General features: G+C 43.5%; 1 protein-coding gene across 2 annotated transcripts in view; it reads right to left on the reverse strand.

Annotated features, from left to right (window-relative positions):
• The window catches only part of GARRE1 (granule associated Rac and RHOG effector 1), a 59,208-nt gene extending 42,683 nt beyond the window's left edge, over window positions 1–16,525 (reverse strand). Inside the window, exon 1 of one of the 2 annotated variants that reach the window (XM_066327985.1) lies at window positions 16,454–16,525. The gene's annotated coding sequence lies outside the window, so the exon portion shown is untranslated. Of the gene's footprint in view, window positions 1–11,157; window positions 11,293–16,453 lie in introns of those variants that run through there. The other variant, XM_066327986.1, reaches the window with a different exon arrangement.
• Between the last annotated feature and the right edge of the window lie 1,794 nt (window positions 16,526–18,319).

Here is an 18,319-nt window from a genome sequence, read left to right on the forward strand (position 1 = left end):
AATAATTATCAGTGCTAATCTACAAGATATAAAACACAGTCACACCACTTTACCATGTCCTGCAATTAAAAGTACTGATAGTTTTATATAAACAACTAAGCCCTCAATCACGGGCATGATTTGTCACCAGGTTATGTGCCAACTATTTCTGCACTGAGTTGTGCAAGAACTCTTTTGTGCAGCAGAGGATACAATGGGATATTTATGCTGGTATAATGCATTTTGAAAGAGAAACAAATGTAATGTTTTAATCCATAAAACAGATTAACACAATGGGATTGATCTATTCAGTACAAACACAACATCCAGAGGCAAACACGGAGACCTAAACTTCCATTATTTGTTAGATCTTTCTGAAACCTCAGGTGTGTTCCCCATGAAGCACCAAGTCCCAGCAGTGGCACACACACAAGTGGAAGATCCTAAGCCCACACCTAACCAAGTACATGCTGCGGCACCTCTCCAAACTCCTTAACACAGCTGGATTTGGTTCACAAACTAAGACAGGAGAGAAACATTTAAAATTTTAAGTGGCATCTTCTGACGTCTCAATTATACTTAAAATTTATTAGCAACATGGAAGACTTCAGTTAAATGATATTTAGGTGACTTGGCCATACTGACAATCCTCCCCAGCAACTTTTATTGACAAAGGGCTTTTCTGCTGCACTAACAGTGACACAGTAAAGTTCTGCCAGCCGTGAGACATTGCAAAGATGCCAAATACATTTAAGCAATGTCTCAATCCCAGCTGATGCATCTACCCTGGCTTTGGCCAGGCCCCTTCCAAACCCCTTTTGCCCAGAGTCAGGTTCAGAGAAAGGGACATTTTCAGCACCAGGCAGTTTGTGCTGGCGCCAGGACCCCCCCTCTGGTACCAAGCACTGCCCATGACTAAGCTGGCAGCAGCAAGGGGAAGGCTACAATGCACAACGCTCAGCACCAGGGCAATTCCTCAGCCTGGCCATTCCCATTGTGTGGATTACTACAAACTCCCCCAGGCACCATTTTTAGCCACTGCTGGATTTCCTCCCTTCTCCCATCCCCCAGCCAGGCTCCAAACCTTGAAGTAACCTTGTTCTGTTCCCTCCCCAGAGACAGCTCCATGCCTGAAACATAACCTCTAATCTTATTTTCTATTTCTAGCATACAATTCACGACCCTTATCCCAATTTTTTAAATTAAATATCCTCCACACTGCACACTCTGCTTCCGACAGTCAGGACAGTGCATGGAGCATGTCAGAATTTATAGCCATATGTTTCTTGTTGAGGACAATTTAACATTACTTTTAAGAGCATTAGAAACAATGTATTTGTACAATATACGTTTAAAGCTTGCTCTGGAAAAGATATTAAATACTACTGTCAGTACTCCACTGCAATGTAACAGCTTAATTTGTTGGAAGGTTTATCTATAGACCTTAAAATACAACAGATCTGCACTTCAGGGCAGTTTGTAATGCAGAGCATTAACTTCCAGCAATTATTCATACTCGAGAGGCTACGGACATGAAGTTAAAGTCTTACAAATTACAGGAGTTTGTTACAAAACAAATCTCATCTGACACCATCTACTTATGAGAACTTGGCTTAGACCTGTTTGGGTTTTAGCAATTACAAAATATGTTATTTCTTTGCCATTGATCCTGTAACATTCGTTAAACAAAGCCAATTAAAAGTGGCCTACTGAACCAGACACCCATCTAGACCACAATGGCAGTGCTCAACATCTCCCCTTTTAATTAATGACCATTACCCATAACCCTCTTTCATATTTTTACCAATTCTACCTGTTCTGTACAGTTGCTGGGGCAAATGTTTTTCCATGAGCCAATTCTCCCACAAAAACACTTTGATACAGAACAGCTCCCAGAGGAATGAAAAAAGGCTCTTCTGTCTCAAAGTGCTGAAAAACAAGAAGTTTCCAGGATGCATCCCAAGGCTGGAGGTTGCAGCCTGACATGGCCAGGTCCTTTTGGAGCTGCCAAGAGGAACAAACACGTCTGGGTTTTCACCAGCTACTCTGAGCTCATCTCTGCCCACCCCAAAAATAGGGATTTCAGTCCCAGAAATCACCCCAGGAGCAGGAGGGAGTGCTGGGCACTGCTGAGCTGGGTCTGTGCTCACCCTGCACAGAGGGAACCCCCGGCCCTTAGGGAACATCTCACTGACACTGAGGAGGAACAGGGAATTCCCATGGACCCACACCCCCATATATTTATAACACACCAAGATAGAAGCAAGTCTTTCCAAACAAGGCCAACTACACTGGTATGACTTGACTGATCAGAGAATTAACCAGCCTAGGATGCTAACAGAAAAGAAATTGCTACAAGTACTTCACAAAATTACTTTCCAAATCGTATTTCAGACATAATGAATTACAGGACAACTTGACAACAAAAGCAAAATTAAGAAAGAGGACTAATCCTTGAACCATCACATTAGGTGTTATGACACAATATGTTAATTTTTTTACATAGATACCTTATCAATGTGCTTGATAGATAACCTCATCAATCTGGGTTGTTTCACACTGGTTTGCACAGACAGTTCTAGTAAATACCATCAGTTTGTTCTACTTCTCTCCCCCACTCCTTCAGCTTCCATCCTATTCTCAGCAGGGCATCATTTGAATTTCTTACCACTTCCACACAAACTGAACAGTGTAAGTGGGAGGACTGCCTCCAGCAATTAAGAATAAAAGTAGAGAAGTGAACACATACCAGACTCAGGAAAATCAAATGTGAGAACAGCTTAAGGTAGCAGAGCTAGATTTTGGAATGGACTGAAAAAGAGAAATTGTGGAGTCAAGAGTCACATTATTAACATATTTATCCACCATTGGTATCACAAAACAAAAGTTATCAATCACAGGAGCAGCAACACCCAGGAGCAGCCCACGACATTCATTCCTAGTGGCTCCTGGGGGATAACAATCCTTTCTTTCCTTTTTTTTTTTCCTTTTAATAGATAAAATTACACTGTCAACATAAAGGAATACAAGCCAGGACTGCTTCATCCCTCAGCAAAACCATGATGTTATAAACCCATATTTTGAGTGGTAACTTCATTAAGTCTTAAGGGTCAACATTCGAAAACTTCTCTACCCCACCTCAAAATGAGGACTCAAAGAAGCATCTTAAAAAACCTCACTGAGATTCTCATGTCAATGAATGACAGCCACAAAAATTTATCATGCCACTAGGAAAAAATGTGAAGATGTGTTTTCAAAAGGATACTGTTAGTCAAATGGAAAAAGAGTATCACAACAGCACAGTCCAGTAACACAGTTATTTAAAAATATTGAATTAATTAAGCATTTTATGGACACCAGAGTAATAAAATGCATAATTTAAAGAATATAATATTGCTTGTCAATGTAAATATAAGTTAATTTTCCCACAGTTTCTGCCTTTACTGTGAAAGGTACTGAAGCAATTCCAAGTCCTCATTGAGGACAGCATTAATTTTTTTTTTACTTTTTCAGCACTGCTTCCACTCCCATCTTTCATAAACTTGCAGGAACACAACATAGGTGGTTTCAGTTATGGTAAGAATATTCTCCATTAGTCATAAAGAATGAAACCAAATTGTACCAGAGTGAATCCGTAAGTGGTACCATTTTAAAATCATTACTTCCTAGGGAAAGGGCTCCTGGAGCAGTGTCACTGATGCAGGCTGGAGCTGCATGCTGATCTGTGCCTTCATTGCCAATAAAGCATGCAATGCACATTCAACTAAGTCAAAACAACCCTTTCAACACACAGTCATTTATAGGAAACATCCAAATTACTAATGAGCACATGAAAAGCTTTGAATCTCACTGAAAATTTAGCTTTTTTTTTCTAAACTTCTGAAAGAAAACGTGAGAAGTGTTTTTTGAAAATTAAGCCCTTCACTTGGAGGCCTGCAGCATCAGCAGGTCAGTCAGTAAGTGCTGGCAGCAGTGCTGCTATCACTGCCACAACCCTGGAGCAGGGTGGAACAGACACTGAGCACCAGAGTGCCTGATGGTTTTCTTTGATATTTCGCAACATAGTCATTAAACTAATGCTTAAAAATTAATTCAGCAATTCAATTTAAACTAGTAAGTACATTAATATGATCTATAAGGATACCAATGGGATCTAGCAAACAGTTGTATTAGCCACTTGTGACTCTGTCACCTGCCACCAACTTCCCTGGCACACCTGGCTGAGCTCACACAGCTTCCAGGGCAGCCTGGAGCCAGCTGGGAGGACACTGCAGCTCCAGCCCCCTCAAGAAACACAGCAGGAATCTTCTGTCTGAACACAGATCTCAGATAAGACATTCCCACACACTCACTGCTTCCCAATCCCTCCAGTCCCACTAGCACAGAAGTTATGGCTCAGACAGGCTGATTTTGGACAAAACCCAATGCCCAGGCTCTTCCATAATCAGTATTATGGCTCTGGAGAAGGTAAGTGAAATCATTATTCAGGAGAAACTTTCTCCTTGCACCTGCTTTAAGCCAAGCAGCAAGTAACAGAGCCCAGGGAACACTGATGTGGTTGGGTGGAACCCTGCTGCTAGACCTTGACATCTAAGGCTTGAACTTCCACTGCAGTTCTTTATTATGTTCTCTATTTAATGATAATGCCCCTTCTTCCACATTTTTTCCCCATGAGGCGGGCTCTGACAAAAACCTGCACTTGTGTGTCCTGTGTCCCTGAATTACTGATGGCAGCAGAAAGTGCCACTGGCTACAGCACAACAGCAAATGCTTCTGCAGGAGGATTTCTATCCACTCCTGTTCCCCACAGTGCTCAATGGGAAAAACAGGGAACTGTGCTCCTACTCTACCAATATTCCTTCCCTCTACAGCTCTGTAAGGGTTTTCCTCTGCTGGCAGAATTATTCTGTCAGGCAATTACAATATCTATATCCTGCATACGTCCACAATATGTTTCTGTAGAAACCACCCAGGGAACACTGTAATGCATAAAACACAGGGATGCCATATTTATTTTCTGCATTTCTATTACAACATGAAGACTGTAGTTTTCTGCAAATACATAAACTACTAAAAACATATCCTGCTTTCTTGCTTCCAATTCAGCAACAGTGGTCTATTTTCAATTTCTCTTCCCTACTTTTAGATTAACTCCAGCCAGCTTAAACCCCACAGTATTAGACAAGCATCTCTACTACACAGTGAGGTATTTATAGATTTGGGGTTATCCACAGCAATAGAAAATATGGATTTCCTGCATGTACCTAACAATGCCTGTTACGTGCACACCACACGCTGCATGTTCTCCCTACCCAGGGAGTCGAATTTCAACGAGACGTTTTCTCAAAATTTCAAGTCTAGAAATAAATAAAATAATTACCTTCCCTCAAAGCATCCAGTAACACTCTGCAGCTGGAGCGGACCATACCACTTTGTGCATTTATTTTATTAGGAACAATGTGTTCTAAAGACAGAACTGGGACTAACCACAAACAGAGTATTATTGGATACATGGAGGGGTTTTATCCTCTGCTACCACTTGTGCATTTACATGAAGCAAGGAGAGTTGAAGCAGTGCTTTAGCTGCCTCAGGGACACTGACTCTCACCAAACTGAGTAACAACAACAGGAAATCTTTTGCATTTTCAGCACCGCAGATCGCTCTCCCCATCCTTCAGCTAACATTCCAATCCTCGCTGTGTAACACACAGAATCAGGGGAGTTTTATATGGGAATTGAAGTCTAAAGCAGGAAAAAAAGAAGTAAAACTAAAAGTAAGAACAAAAACAATCATGGGAAAAGGAGAGTGACTGGACTCAGCAGCATAAAAAATGAGATGATTGTGTGCCTGGCAATGAAACTGATGGGGTTTTTTCAGCATATCAATGTAACAGTACTCAAAATTAAGATGAAACTGTATTTTAGAGCTCTCAAATGCTATTAGTGAGGCATCCTGCTGCTTTCTGAGTTGCTGCATGCCTATCAGCAAATCACTTTAAACAGCAGAGTCACTTGTAGAATGGAACCTTAGCTCTTCTTACAGCTAATGTTTTATTCTCTGTCTGAAACAGAAAATTATTCCATGGATTGCTTTTCATATCTTTCAGGTGATTATGCTGGTATTTCTTTGCTTCTGAAGTTGAAACATACACTCTGTTTAGAAGCCATTTCTTTGTCCACACTTCGGTGAAAACAATGGGTTTTTATTAGTCAGAGCTGACACTTATTTACTACTAATAGAAACTATTTCCATGTTACATTAAGCCATCTCTACTAGCAAGCACCTAGAAGATAACTACTCAAGAAAGAGCATCAATGAAAAAATCTTGAGGTTTTTACCACATATCGATGCTGTAAATACCTGACTTATCTTAACCTGAATTCACAGAATGCTTTGGGTTGGAAGAACCTTAAAGCCCATCTCATCCCACCCCTGCCATGGGTAAGGACACCTCCCACTATCCCAGTCATCTTTGGTTATTCCAAGGGCCCATCCAACCTGGCCTTGGACATTTCCAGGGATGGGACAGCCACAGCTTTTCTGGGCACTCTGTGCCAGGGCCTCCTCACCCTCACACAGGATGATTTCATACTAATATTTAATCTAAATCTACTCTCCCTCAACAAAGGCCATTCTCCCTTGTCATATCACCACATGCCCTTGTGAAAAGTGACAGATTTAAGCTCGTGATTCATAAAAGAAAGGGTTTTTTACCCAATATTTGCAATTCTAAAAGATTACATTGAATAGTCTCAATTACTTATTGAGTTTGTGACTATGAGCAGTTGCTTTGCTGTGTTTCCTACTACAGACTCTCAAACTTAACAAAACCCAACATTCTGAACCGAGAAAAGAAAACAAAAAAAGGAGAGGCATTGCAGTGTAAGTACATGTAAGCCACAAGTACCTGCCACACAACTTTCAGCTTACCACCAGTCCAGGATGGGGCAGTATCTTCTGTAAGGAAGAGCATGAAGCAGCAGCTTTAGGAAAAAAGTCATTTCACCAGTGGAAATAAAAACCAGCCCTTCCCTTCACATCAACTACAAAGCATCACTTTTGAAGTATTAGTCCTTTAAATGTTGGTTCTTACCAAAGAGGTACACAACTTCTGACCTGCTGGAATACCTAACACTTAAGACAGAAGTATCTTACACCTGAGGACACACACTGACATATGTAAGTCAATTTATCAAGTGTTTTCCTCCTCTGAGTGTTACTCTACAGCTGCAATTCCCGGCTTTTTTCCAGAATATATTAAGTGGGTCCTCTGAGATCACCAGGTTTGGACTGTTTCAGACAGAAACCCACCATCTTCTGGCCAAAACACTCCCTGCCTGTGACAGGGTAAGGTCAGGGAAAGCCAGTGAACCACAGCACTCAGGTCAATGGTGGGATGTAAAAGAAGAAATTAAAAAAAAAACATTAACACAAATCCTTAGCGACAGCTAAATGAGGGATTTTAAGTCCACTAAGGCAACAGTGCTTTGAGGCACAATGAGGTTTTTCACATGCTACTGAGCACAATAATCAATATTCACACACAGCTACTTGCATTTTTGCCTCAAGTCTACTGTTCCAAATTATACCAGTTTAACTTTGCTCACATTAGAATTCATTTAAGAGAAAAATATTTAGCATAGACACAGCATGCAAGATGCCCTGCATTCATATTATAATTTATTCTTCAACACACTGAACATCTGACTCAAAACACAGCATACCTTCCTAGGAACACTCGTGATTCGGAAGACTGGATCACTTACAAAGCTTTAAGTTAAAAGGAAAAGGAGCATTATTATGTAGTGTAGAAAATTTCATAAACCACACCTATCCTTGTTTTCCTTGGTCTTTCATTTCGTGTGCAGCAAAATACAATCAACACAGCAGAGAGGAGTGCTCCAGATCAGAATATATCAAATAGCATATGTAAAGAAGACACAATATATTACCCCCCTGAACCCACAAGAACTTTTGGAAAGAAGCTGCCTCATCTGTCCTACAACAATTTCAGAACAAAACACAGATACAACTTTTTAGCAGAAAGCAACTGACTGAAATACGTCATTTTCTCCTGTTTCAGAACATGACTTAAAATACCAGTAACAACATATTACATCAGGCAGAGAAAAGCACCCACTGGCTGCAATGTGAAGCTGAAAAAAAGCCCATAAAAACGTGAATATCTCAGGAAAAAGAACAAATGAGAACATTAAGGCAAATGCTGTCAGTCATATAAAACCAGCAGTAGTCTTCTTCCTCTCCCACACTGCACAAAGTTAAGAGCCATGAAGGCCTTTCAAGTGAAACACAGCAAAAGATGCTGAAACACAAGAAGGCAGTCCAGACAGACATTTCCATCAATAATCCCCCTAAGTGCAAGGGAGCAATGAATAAGAGGGTATGGATAGAGGAACCTGAAGAACAGCAACAGGCCAACCTACAGGCACGTCCTCAGAAACTCACTTGAGTAGCTTAGTTTAAAAAAACCACTGCAAATTGTCACAACCTCCTGTCACTGCACAAGCAACAAACTGTGCAGCTGTTTAAAAACTAATTAAACTTACAGATTGTACCCTTAAAGCCAGAGGAGCTCCTGAGCCCTGCCCTCTGCTACCCTGAGCCACAGCAGTTCCCACACCGTGGTCACCCCAAAGAAAATCCTTCAGAAATGTGCCCAAACACACAGCAACCACCTGGCACCTGGAGGAGTTCCTGTGATGTGATGATCGCTGTAATATGGAAAAGGAGGGCACACACAGGAGAGTTCTCATCTTCTAACCCATGTTAACCCAAGTTCTCATCTTCTAACAGCACAAGCACAAGTACAGAGCAAACCATGGTCTGTTATTCATTTGTCTGACTGTATCAGACAATCCCAATCAAACCTCCTACAACCCAACCATTCCAGAAACTAAGACTGGAAAAAAAATCCCAAACAAGTTCTTTTCCTGCTGCAGCTTCAAAGGAAGAAAAGGCACTTTACCCAAAAAGCATCTCCCTAAATCTTGTGTGTCAACTACAGATTTAATCTATCATACCAATTCATCACCACAAAAATGTAACATTCCTATACAAAAATAAAAAAATGTATCATTAGTGGTTTTCAACAGATTCCATATCCAGAAACATCTGCAGAGCAATGGATTCACTCAACCAGCCAAGGAACTTTTCTAACCACTAAACCAAACAACAGATTTACTTGAAAATAGCACAGGTCAGATGTACCACTTCTCCACATGGAAAAAGCTCTAAGTGCACTTGACCAGAGACTGCCAAACCAGACCATATACTGTCCCACAACCCAGCATTTGGTCTTCAAACTGAAATAGCCATTTATGTGAAAGACAACATTTAAATTAGGGTTGATAACCTGGATCTGTAGAATATCTTTGTTAAGAAGAAGGTGTGAACAAGTCTGTGTTAAATTCATGGCCAAATTTGATATAAAATTTCCTAATTATCAAAGTTATTTTGTAATACCTGTATAAAACTTTACAATGTTTCCTCCTCTTGGGGCCTGGAACGAGGTCAAAGTGCTGAATTCAACAGCAAAATCTGTTGCCCTGGAAATTATTGCAATGTTTACACAAAGAAGTTTATTATGAGATCTAATAAGATTGCTCAAAAAAAAATGTTTTCCTTCTCCTTCCGAAAGCAATATAAGACAGACAGAAAGACTCTTCTGAGTAAGGACTTTTCCAACACTTCAGTGCAGAACCAAGCACATTTCCAAAAGCAGAAATGTTGCTATAACATGCTGTTTTTCAGGGTTTGTTTCTAATAACTGACATTTCCTTCCAGGACTCCACACAATTTTCAGAAGCATGAAACAAAAATAAGCCGCAGAATCAGAAGTTCACATACACTTGCATTATATTAGGAAATTTAATCTTTAGCTGACCTACCCTGCTCTTCTATACATAAACTTCAGCAGCTTCTCTTCCAAAACAGCCAAAACAAGTGTAACACTACCAAAGCTTTAATCTTGTTTGTATCAGAAGATGTGCATCTATTTACACCAGTGGAAGGACAATTTATTTGTACTGCACTGAGTTACTAAAGCATGCCCAGTTTCTCTCTATCCATAAAGAACTTCCAAGTACCCACTCACACCTCTGCTCTCCTGCCAACCACTCACAACCAAACTCAGTAAAACAAAATTCTCAACATTACCAAGTTTCTTCATTTTTTTTATTTGATACATTAAAGGTTTTAGTTTTTCCTAAAGAATGCCTGCATATTTAGCAGAAGACCTATTTTTTATCATCATTTTAAAGTTTTTGATTGCATCACTTGCTTGCAAATGCTCATCTCATTTAGCAAAAAAGGTTGATCTTATTACTTGCTTATTTAAGTATTTGAAAGGTGTATTGCTCTGCTGAAAAACCACAAATACCTAAACTATGTCTTTGGTAAGAGGCTAAGTAAAAGTTTATTCTGCAGCCCAGAAACATGCACTGATGAAGCAAGATTCTGTAACAATGTCTTTGCAGTTTTAGTTACTCTGCACCTCCTGGCCTTAACTCCTGCTTGGACTGAGAACTGCAGACCACTCAACACAAGCAATATTGCTACTGTCCCCTCCCAACAAGTATCTTCTCTCTTCAGGATCTTTCCATCTTTTACAAAACACAGGGCCCTCTAACAAATGATGAACACCTGCACCCATTTTTACTTGCATTTGACAAACATGGTTTCTTCTGAGCATTTGCAGATGACAAACTCATCCTACACTGAAGTTCCCCTGAAGAAAAACATACAGAACCTGAAAAATAGCATTTTTAGGTACCCTCTTCCTCCTTGTGCTCTTCCCCCTTCCACATAATACAATACCATCTGGTGCAACACTTGCCAATAGCACTCTGAGAAACATTCTGAAACATTCACCAAAAAGAGGTGACGTTCCTCAAATCTTTTGGAGTCTGGCACAGAATTGCATCCACCCACTGTGACCCTTCCCCTGGGACTCCCCAGTCTTTTACTGCACCTGTGAGGATTCAGACACCAGAAGAGTTTGTCAAGGAGGAGTGTTTCTCTGTGTGTCCTTCCTAGGCACTACAGCTCTCTCTGCTTTTCAGCATTTTTGTTACATGAACATATAAAAGGAATATCTGGCTTCTTCATGATGAGACTGCCAGCTTCGAATATTTTTAAGGAACTTTTAAAAATAATACCCTGAGCTTAGACTCTTAGGAAAAGATCTCCAGATTTTCCTGGAATGTGAGCTGCAGACATTCAGGTGCTTTATCTGTCTCCAGGGAAGTTCTTGTGCTTGGACTCAGAGTGTTCCCAGGTACACAGCCAACTTCTGTAATATGTACAGAAGAGCAGGATGTCCAACTTTCATTAAAAAATACCTAGGAACATTGCCCTGAATATCCTGGTATGAGACAAATCATGTGGACACATTTCAAAGGATCTAATTTTACCCCAGTAAATCCAGAGGAATTCCCAATACCATCCAGAAACTCACAAACATACCAGTTATGACAATCAGGTAATCCACTTGGGAAACTGAAAACACTCATGAACTGACAGGATTAGAGATCAATTTCATTGGGAGACAGCCCTGACATGAATGAGTCACACTAGAGATGCCTGTGAAGAACTGGAACAAAAAGCTCTACCACGGTCCCTTCCCTCCTGCTCTTCTCCTACCTTCTCCTCTACAACTCATCCTATACACTGCCTTAGAGCCCTCAAAATGTGTTAAAATAAAGCATTAAAGAAACAAAGTTTAACAATGTTATTATTTCTATGAAGGGAAACAAATTTCCTCTTGCATTCAGAAGCTGTTTAGGTTGAAAGGATTTATTCTGTTCCCAGATTGCAGAGTACAACACAGAGTCCGAGGAATTTTCTATAATTGGACTGTACCATTTAAATGTCAACTTTGAGTGCACAACTAAACAAGAGTCACACCTAAAATACTGCTATTAAACAGCCAGCTGACATGTTCCCTTACAGCATTCTAACCAGCACATAGGTAGTATCAGGAAAGAACAAAAATAGAATATATCTCAACATGAGGAGTGACTGACAGGGCGGTGGAAGAGTTTTCCTGTTGAAATTTTCCAAAGAACCTGTCTTCTGCAACGCTGTTGTACAGAAATGCTTATCAGAAAATGTTAATGCCTGACAAGTGCCCCACTGTATGACTTGATAAGCCAAAACGGAGTCCTGCCTACACCAAACCCCCAACCACTTGAAAAAGCAGACAACAAAAGACCACAAAGAAGGAACAATGAAAATCTTGCTAGCCTAAACCAGAACATACTCACCAGATATTTCAAGGAGAAAATGTTACTAAAAACATAAGCAGGAATTCCTGATCACAGTTTAGGGAGGTATTGTAAAGATGTTTCCTAAGGCATCATTTTGTCTGAAGTGACCCTAACAATAAAATATGGGCAGTTACTCTACAGCAAATTTTTTTAAGTTTTTGGTTTGCTTTTTAGCTAATACAGCAAAAATTCTATCTACCACTGCTATCGTGTTCTCCTATGTGGGCTTTCCTTAGAAGGAAGAATATTTATTTCCTTAGTGAGAATGGCTCTTCAAAGCCAAGTGCTAGAATATCACACTTCCAACTTGAGTTGGATAAGCTGCCGTATGTTCTCACCAGGCTGAAGCCAATTTGCCATCGATGGAATGCAGTCTCACAGCTGGGGAAATGCCTGGCGTGCTGCACAGCCTCTCAAAGATGCCTGAAAGCCTCACCAAGGCCACCTACTCCCACCTCAGACCCACCCATACACTCACAGACATCCCAGGCCTCCCCCAGCTGTACCTGGAGCCCTTTGCACTCCCCTTTGCAGCCTTCTCTGTCATTCTACAAAGCTTGACCAGCATTCCTAAACCTTCTATTCTGCTTTTTCTCACACACACTCATTCCTTTTCCTCTTACTCCAAAGTGCTCCAGCCTGAGTCCCTGGAAGTTGGTTTGCCTCATGCAAAGCTTGTGACCTAACAGAATCACACAGATCAATTCTTCAAAATTTATCTTAAATAACCAACACACTACTTCATTAATTACAGTAGGGTAAGACAAGATTGATATTCCAAGACCACAGTCCTCAAAACAATTTGTCTTGTTACATTAGAGCTCTTTGAAATGAAACACTCCTTATTACCACCAAAATTATAATTTTTAATTTTCATTTAAAAAATAATTTCTTTCTCCTTGTTTTAATAATTGTTTTGACAAAATTCAAGGACTGGACTAAACCAGTTTATCCACAGAACACAAGACTGGAGTCCTACCAGACCAATTGGCAATTAACCTGCAAAGCAAAATTTGTGAATGGAATGCATCCTATTTCTCCACACACACCTTAAGGGTTTCTTTGATGGCTGAAAGGACAAATGTCTAAACAGCTCCTGATGTAAAACTGTCTTGAGGTATATAAACAGCAGAAGAGAAACACAAAGCCAAAGGTGCAACAAACACAACTTCAAGCTCCTTCTCAGTGAGTTTGGAACCCATCTTTAACATATTCTACTTAATTTTCAATATAGGTTTTCACCCTACAAACCAGAATTTCAGATTTTACAGGTACCAAGACACAGGATCTCCTATGGTTTAGATCCACAGTCGCCATTAAGTTTCCAGCACATAGAAAATCCAAACAGAACCTGGAATGTGCCATGGCCCAGGAGCATAGGACTGCCTGCAGCATGTCCCCATCACTTGCTGCCCAAAGGCCTGGGAAGGTCACCCAGACACACCACCAAGCTCTAGGAGCAGCAGAGCAATTGCAACACAGATTTTTGTCAAGTGCAGCAGCACCAGTTGCCCTCAGAGCCAGCCCTAGCACAAGGCCCTGCGATGAGGTTACCCATGCGGCTGCAAATGTCATCTTTCATGTATGACATAAACCCCTCTTGTAGCTACTAACAATACCCTGGCATTGTCTGTAACACGTAGTGTGTTGCACTGGCTAACACCCAATTCCAGTAATAACATTCTATCTACCTACAATCACAAGAAAATACTCATTCTCAGCCCTGACTGGTTCTGCAGCACAGCAGCAAGCTCCCGAGAGCTGCCCCACTCCAGCAAGTTCTCCATCTCCCTGTGCAGTTATCCATCTGCACCCATCAGACCCTGCTCTAAAACTCTAGAAACACCTTGAGATTACTGGGAATAAAGCAGCTCTTTTCATACAGCACAATTAGTCATATCAGCAGTGATAGCTATTTTGAGCAGCACCCATTAATCATATCATTAGCAGGATTTCTGGTGTACCAGCATTCATTGTACCAAGAACAAGTCTTTTCCTATTACAGTACTACCACGTAAACAAAAGCAGCAGCACAATTTCTCTTGACACAGCCCTGTTTTGAGTAAGGCAAGTGGCAGCACTTAAAATGACTGTCACTGTCAGGTTTAAAGAAAAGCTTACTTAGGACAGAAAAATCCAATTGTTCGGCTGCAAAGAAAAATCCGCCGTCATTTGTATGCTGGGGGAGAAGGGGTGTTGAAAAATAATAAATACTGGGAGGAAGTGGGGAATAAAGATCTCAGGCTGCAGACAGCACGCCCTCAGAAAAATAAAAGGCCAGTGACCAAATCCAAGCTGAGGCCCAAGGAGCAGAAGAAACCTGGACTTCGCTTTTAAATGTGAGTAGCATATATTTGCCTTATTACATTTTATGAGGGATTATTTACCTGTCAGCCAAATTTCAGAGTCTCAGAACAGGCTTTAACCCAGAAAAATATTCCCCATATGCATTATTTCTGGTTTCCTAAGCACTCTGAGCAACTCCTGATGCAGAATAGAAAGGCCAGCAGAAGCCTTACTCTTCATTCCTGCCTTACGCTAACCAAGGAAGGAGCACCACAAGAGGCATGGAAAGCAGTGGCTCTGAGCTGCTTCCAGCCTGGCTCCTCCAAGCACCAGAAACACGGACACTGAGCTGAAACACACCTTCACCACAACCATCGCTTCAACACCTGGAAACTTCAGCTGGGAAGGAGAGAACAGAAAATACAGGAAGAAAGAAAAGCCTTCTGCCAGCGTCGACCTCGGAAAACTCGTCATTCTTTACAGAGGGGTCCGGCTTTATCTTCTGTAGAAACGTTGCCCCGTAAAACACTGAAGCCAAGTGCGAAATCGTGTTGGTACCCATGACCCACAAACAGCACCTGTGCACAAAAGGGGCCAACGCTGCTGATCCCGTAAGCTGCACACCAAAACCTTCACGTGGCCAGGAGCCACACAACACATACCACATTCCTCAGAGAGGTGAGGGAAGGGGAGCTTCGGCCGCCTGTGCCCACAGAAAACAAAACCAGCTCCTCAGGAGCACCACTGCCGCTCTGCCGACAGCACTGGGCTGAGGAAACAAACACCCAGCAACAACAGCCTTACAACCCACCGGGTGTAGATGTGGGATCGTCCCACAGGCAGCCAGGGACGCAGGGCCATTCCGGCAGCCGGGCCCGGCCCTGTGCCAGCCCTGGGTGCCCCCGAAGGCACCGCCGAGGACTCGGGAACACCGAGTTTATCGCAGCCACACCACCGAGGGACGGCCGCCCTTCACAGCGCCCAGACATCTGCGCCTCTGCAAACCAGCAATGGCAATGCTAAAGGCCAATGTATACCTGCGACGGGTTTATAATCCCGCGTCAAACAAATGAGACCTTCTGACTGCTTTCAAGTTCCTAAGCCGACATTCACCCGACAAATACATACCTCTACCCTTTCCTCTCCACTCAAACGAATAAAAACCCCTCAAGCAGGGAGAAGCAAGGGAACATTTGTAAAGTTTTAAGCTACAGCCCAAAATGCGTTACCCTCTTCTGCTGGCAGCTACCATACGCACACAGCATAAGGCTCGGCAACAACAAGCGGCACTCGCAGTCGCATCAGGTGAACGATCCGCACGCAGCTCCGGCGGCGGCGGGGGCCGGTGCTGCCCGCAGGCCCCGGGCCGGGCTGCGGAGCGGCGGGGCCCGAGCCGGGCCGGGCTCTGGGCGGCGCCGCTGCCCGGGAGAGGCCGCACGGCGGGGCCGCCCCAGCGCGGGGGGCCGGCGGGGCCGGGCCGGGTCACGGCGGAGCAGGAAGGTGCGCAGGAATTCCCGCAGGCGCAGTCCCGGCCCCGCCGCGCTGCCCGGGCTGCCCGCACACGGGTCACGGCGGGGGGAGCGGCCGCGACACCGCCCCGGGCTGCCCCCGACACCGCCCCGGGCTGCCCCCGACACCGCCCCGGGCTGCCCCCGACACCGCCCCGGGCTGCCCCCGCCGCCACGGCCGGCCCGGCCCCGCCGGGGCACCGCGGTCACGGTGCCGGCACCGCCGCCTCGCCTCCCCCCGGCCGCGGCCCCCGCCGGCGCCTCCCGAGCGGCCCAGGGGCTGCCCCGGGCGCTGCCGCCCCCCGCGCCGCCGGCCCGGTGTCCGCACGGCGGGCCGCGCCGGGGGCTCGCTGGGGCCGGGCCGCGGAGGGCTCGGCGCGGCGCTCGCTCACCTGCCCGCGACAGCCCCGGGCCCCGCGCCGAGCGCTCCGGAAACGGCGGCGGCTCCGGCGGGGCCGGGGAGGGGCCGGCGAGGGGCGGGCGGAGCCGCGAGTGACAGCGGGAAGGGGCGGCGGGAGCGGGCGGCGCCGGCCGCGGGCACCGAGGGGCGGCCTGAGCGGCGGAAAGGGAGAACGGGGTTAATCGTTAGTGCGTTATTCGGTGAGCATTTTACATGGGCTTCAAATGGTGAGGGTTCTCGCTCTGTTGTTGTGGGGTCAGATGCCCTGTCCCGATTCAGGAGAGGTGTTCGAGATGGAGGTCGCCAGCGGCACCTGCGAAGTTCTGTATTCCTTTTCTGTCCAAAGTCACTTGCTGAACAAACTGCAGGGTTCAACACTGGTGTTCAATGCATTTATTTCGGAATTAAGTAAAACGCACAAACATCCTCTCAAACTGATCCCTTTGACATAAACAGGGTGCTACCAGCTTTGGGGATTGCTCAGAAATAGGCCTGGTCTAGGATGTGAGTCCAAACTGGTTTCGTATTATTTCTCAGGCTTAATGTAGGTTTTATACAGAAAAGTTTGCTGTACAAAATTATCTATTTTCAAATCCTATTGCCTCAGAAAGAGCTTCTGTTCATCCTGTCTTCCCTAGTAAAAAGTGATTGCTTTTTATTTCCATGACTTGTTTAGAATCCTAGAATTTAGAATCTTATTTAGAATCCATTCTAAATGGAACAAGCATTTAATAATGTACGGAATTGTATAATAAAGTTAGAAAATAAGGTAATGTGTAGTAGGAGGAGAGTAGTTAAAAATTGTTGTAATACATGTGAGCAAAAATGTTGCCTACAGGGCTCAGCATCCAATCATCTGGCTGTAACTCCCTCCCCAAAACACCCAAACCCACACACTTGGATAGGATACTCATTAAGTGAAAATAACAGTAATTTCAGAAATTACTAATCAGAAAACTCTGTGGGAAGAAGTGAAATTGTCAATTTATTGGACACCTTCTCGCCACAAGCTAGAAATAGTCCACAAGCAGCGTCTGCGGGGAGCTGCCTGGGAGCAATCTGTGGCTTTGTTTCCTTCTCCAGAACAGATGGTTGCTGGCAGACCGGGCTTCTCATCAGTGCCTTCCCTCTGAACTCTTCTGATTCTTGCATGTCTACTAAGCATGTCTCTTCCTAGTAAATTTAGTCCTCAAATTAAGAGATACCTGGGAAATACTTGGAAAGACACAAGGGAACAGAAGGCTGTCATATTGTTGGCTCCTTCAACAGAGAGAGAGGTGTTGAGTATTTTTTGTGGAGGAGTACAATAAAAGGGCTGGAGATGGTAATGTTTTACCTTTTTTTTCTGCTTTTAACTAAATGGTTGGTGAAACATTGATTTTAAATAAGATTAAAAGACTGATGAGGTTTCAACAAGGATTTGTTTGGAAGAAGTTATTCTATGAAATGGAAAAACCAAGTGTGAAGGAAGTCAAAAGAAGCTGAAGAGGAAGGAAAGAGAAAATAAAATACTGGGATGAATTTTCCTTCCTTCAAGGGCAAGTATTGAGGCAAGACCTAAAAGTAATCTAAAAAACGCCACAAAATGCCTTTTTTTTTTTTGTTGTTGTTGTTGTTGTTGTTGTTGTTGTTGTTTTGCTTTCAAGTTTCATTCAGGAGTGAAGAGGGAGATTTTAACACACACAAACAGAGGTGTTTTAGGTGGGGAGCAGGCTGGCCGGTCTGATGCTGGTGTTGGTGCTGTGGCTGTGCTGGTCTGAGCAGTGCCAGGCTGCTGCAGGACACAACCCCAGGAGCTGCTGGAGCTGCACTCTCACTGGGCTGTGCTGCCTGTCCCCCCAGGCCTGGCTGAACACGC

The sequence above is a fragment of the Sylvia atricapilla genome, chromosome 12 (assembly GCF_009819655.1).
Source record: "Sylvia atricapilla isolate bSylAtr1 chromosome 12, bSylAtr1.pri, whole genome shotgun sequence".
NCBI classification, from domain to species: domain Eukaryota; kingdom Metazoa; phylum Chordata; class Aves; order Passeriformes; family Sylviidae; genus Sylvia; species Sylvia atricapilla.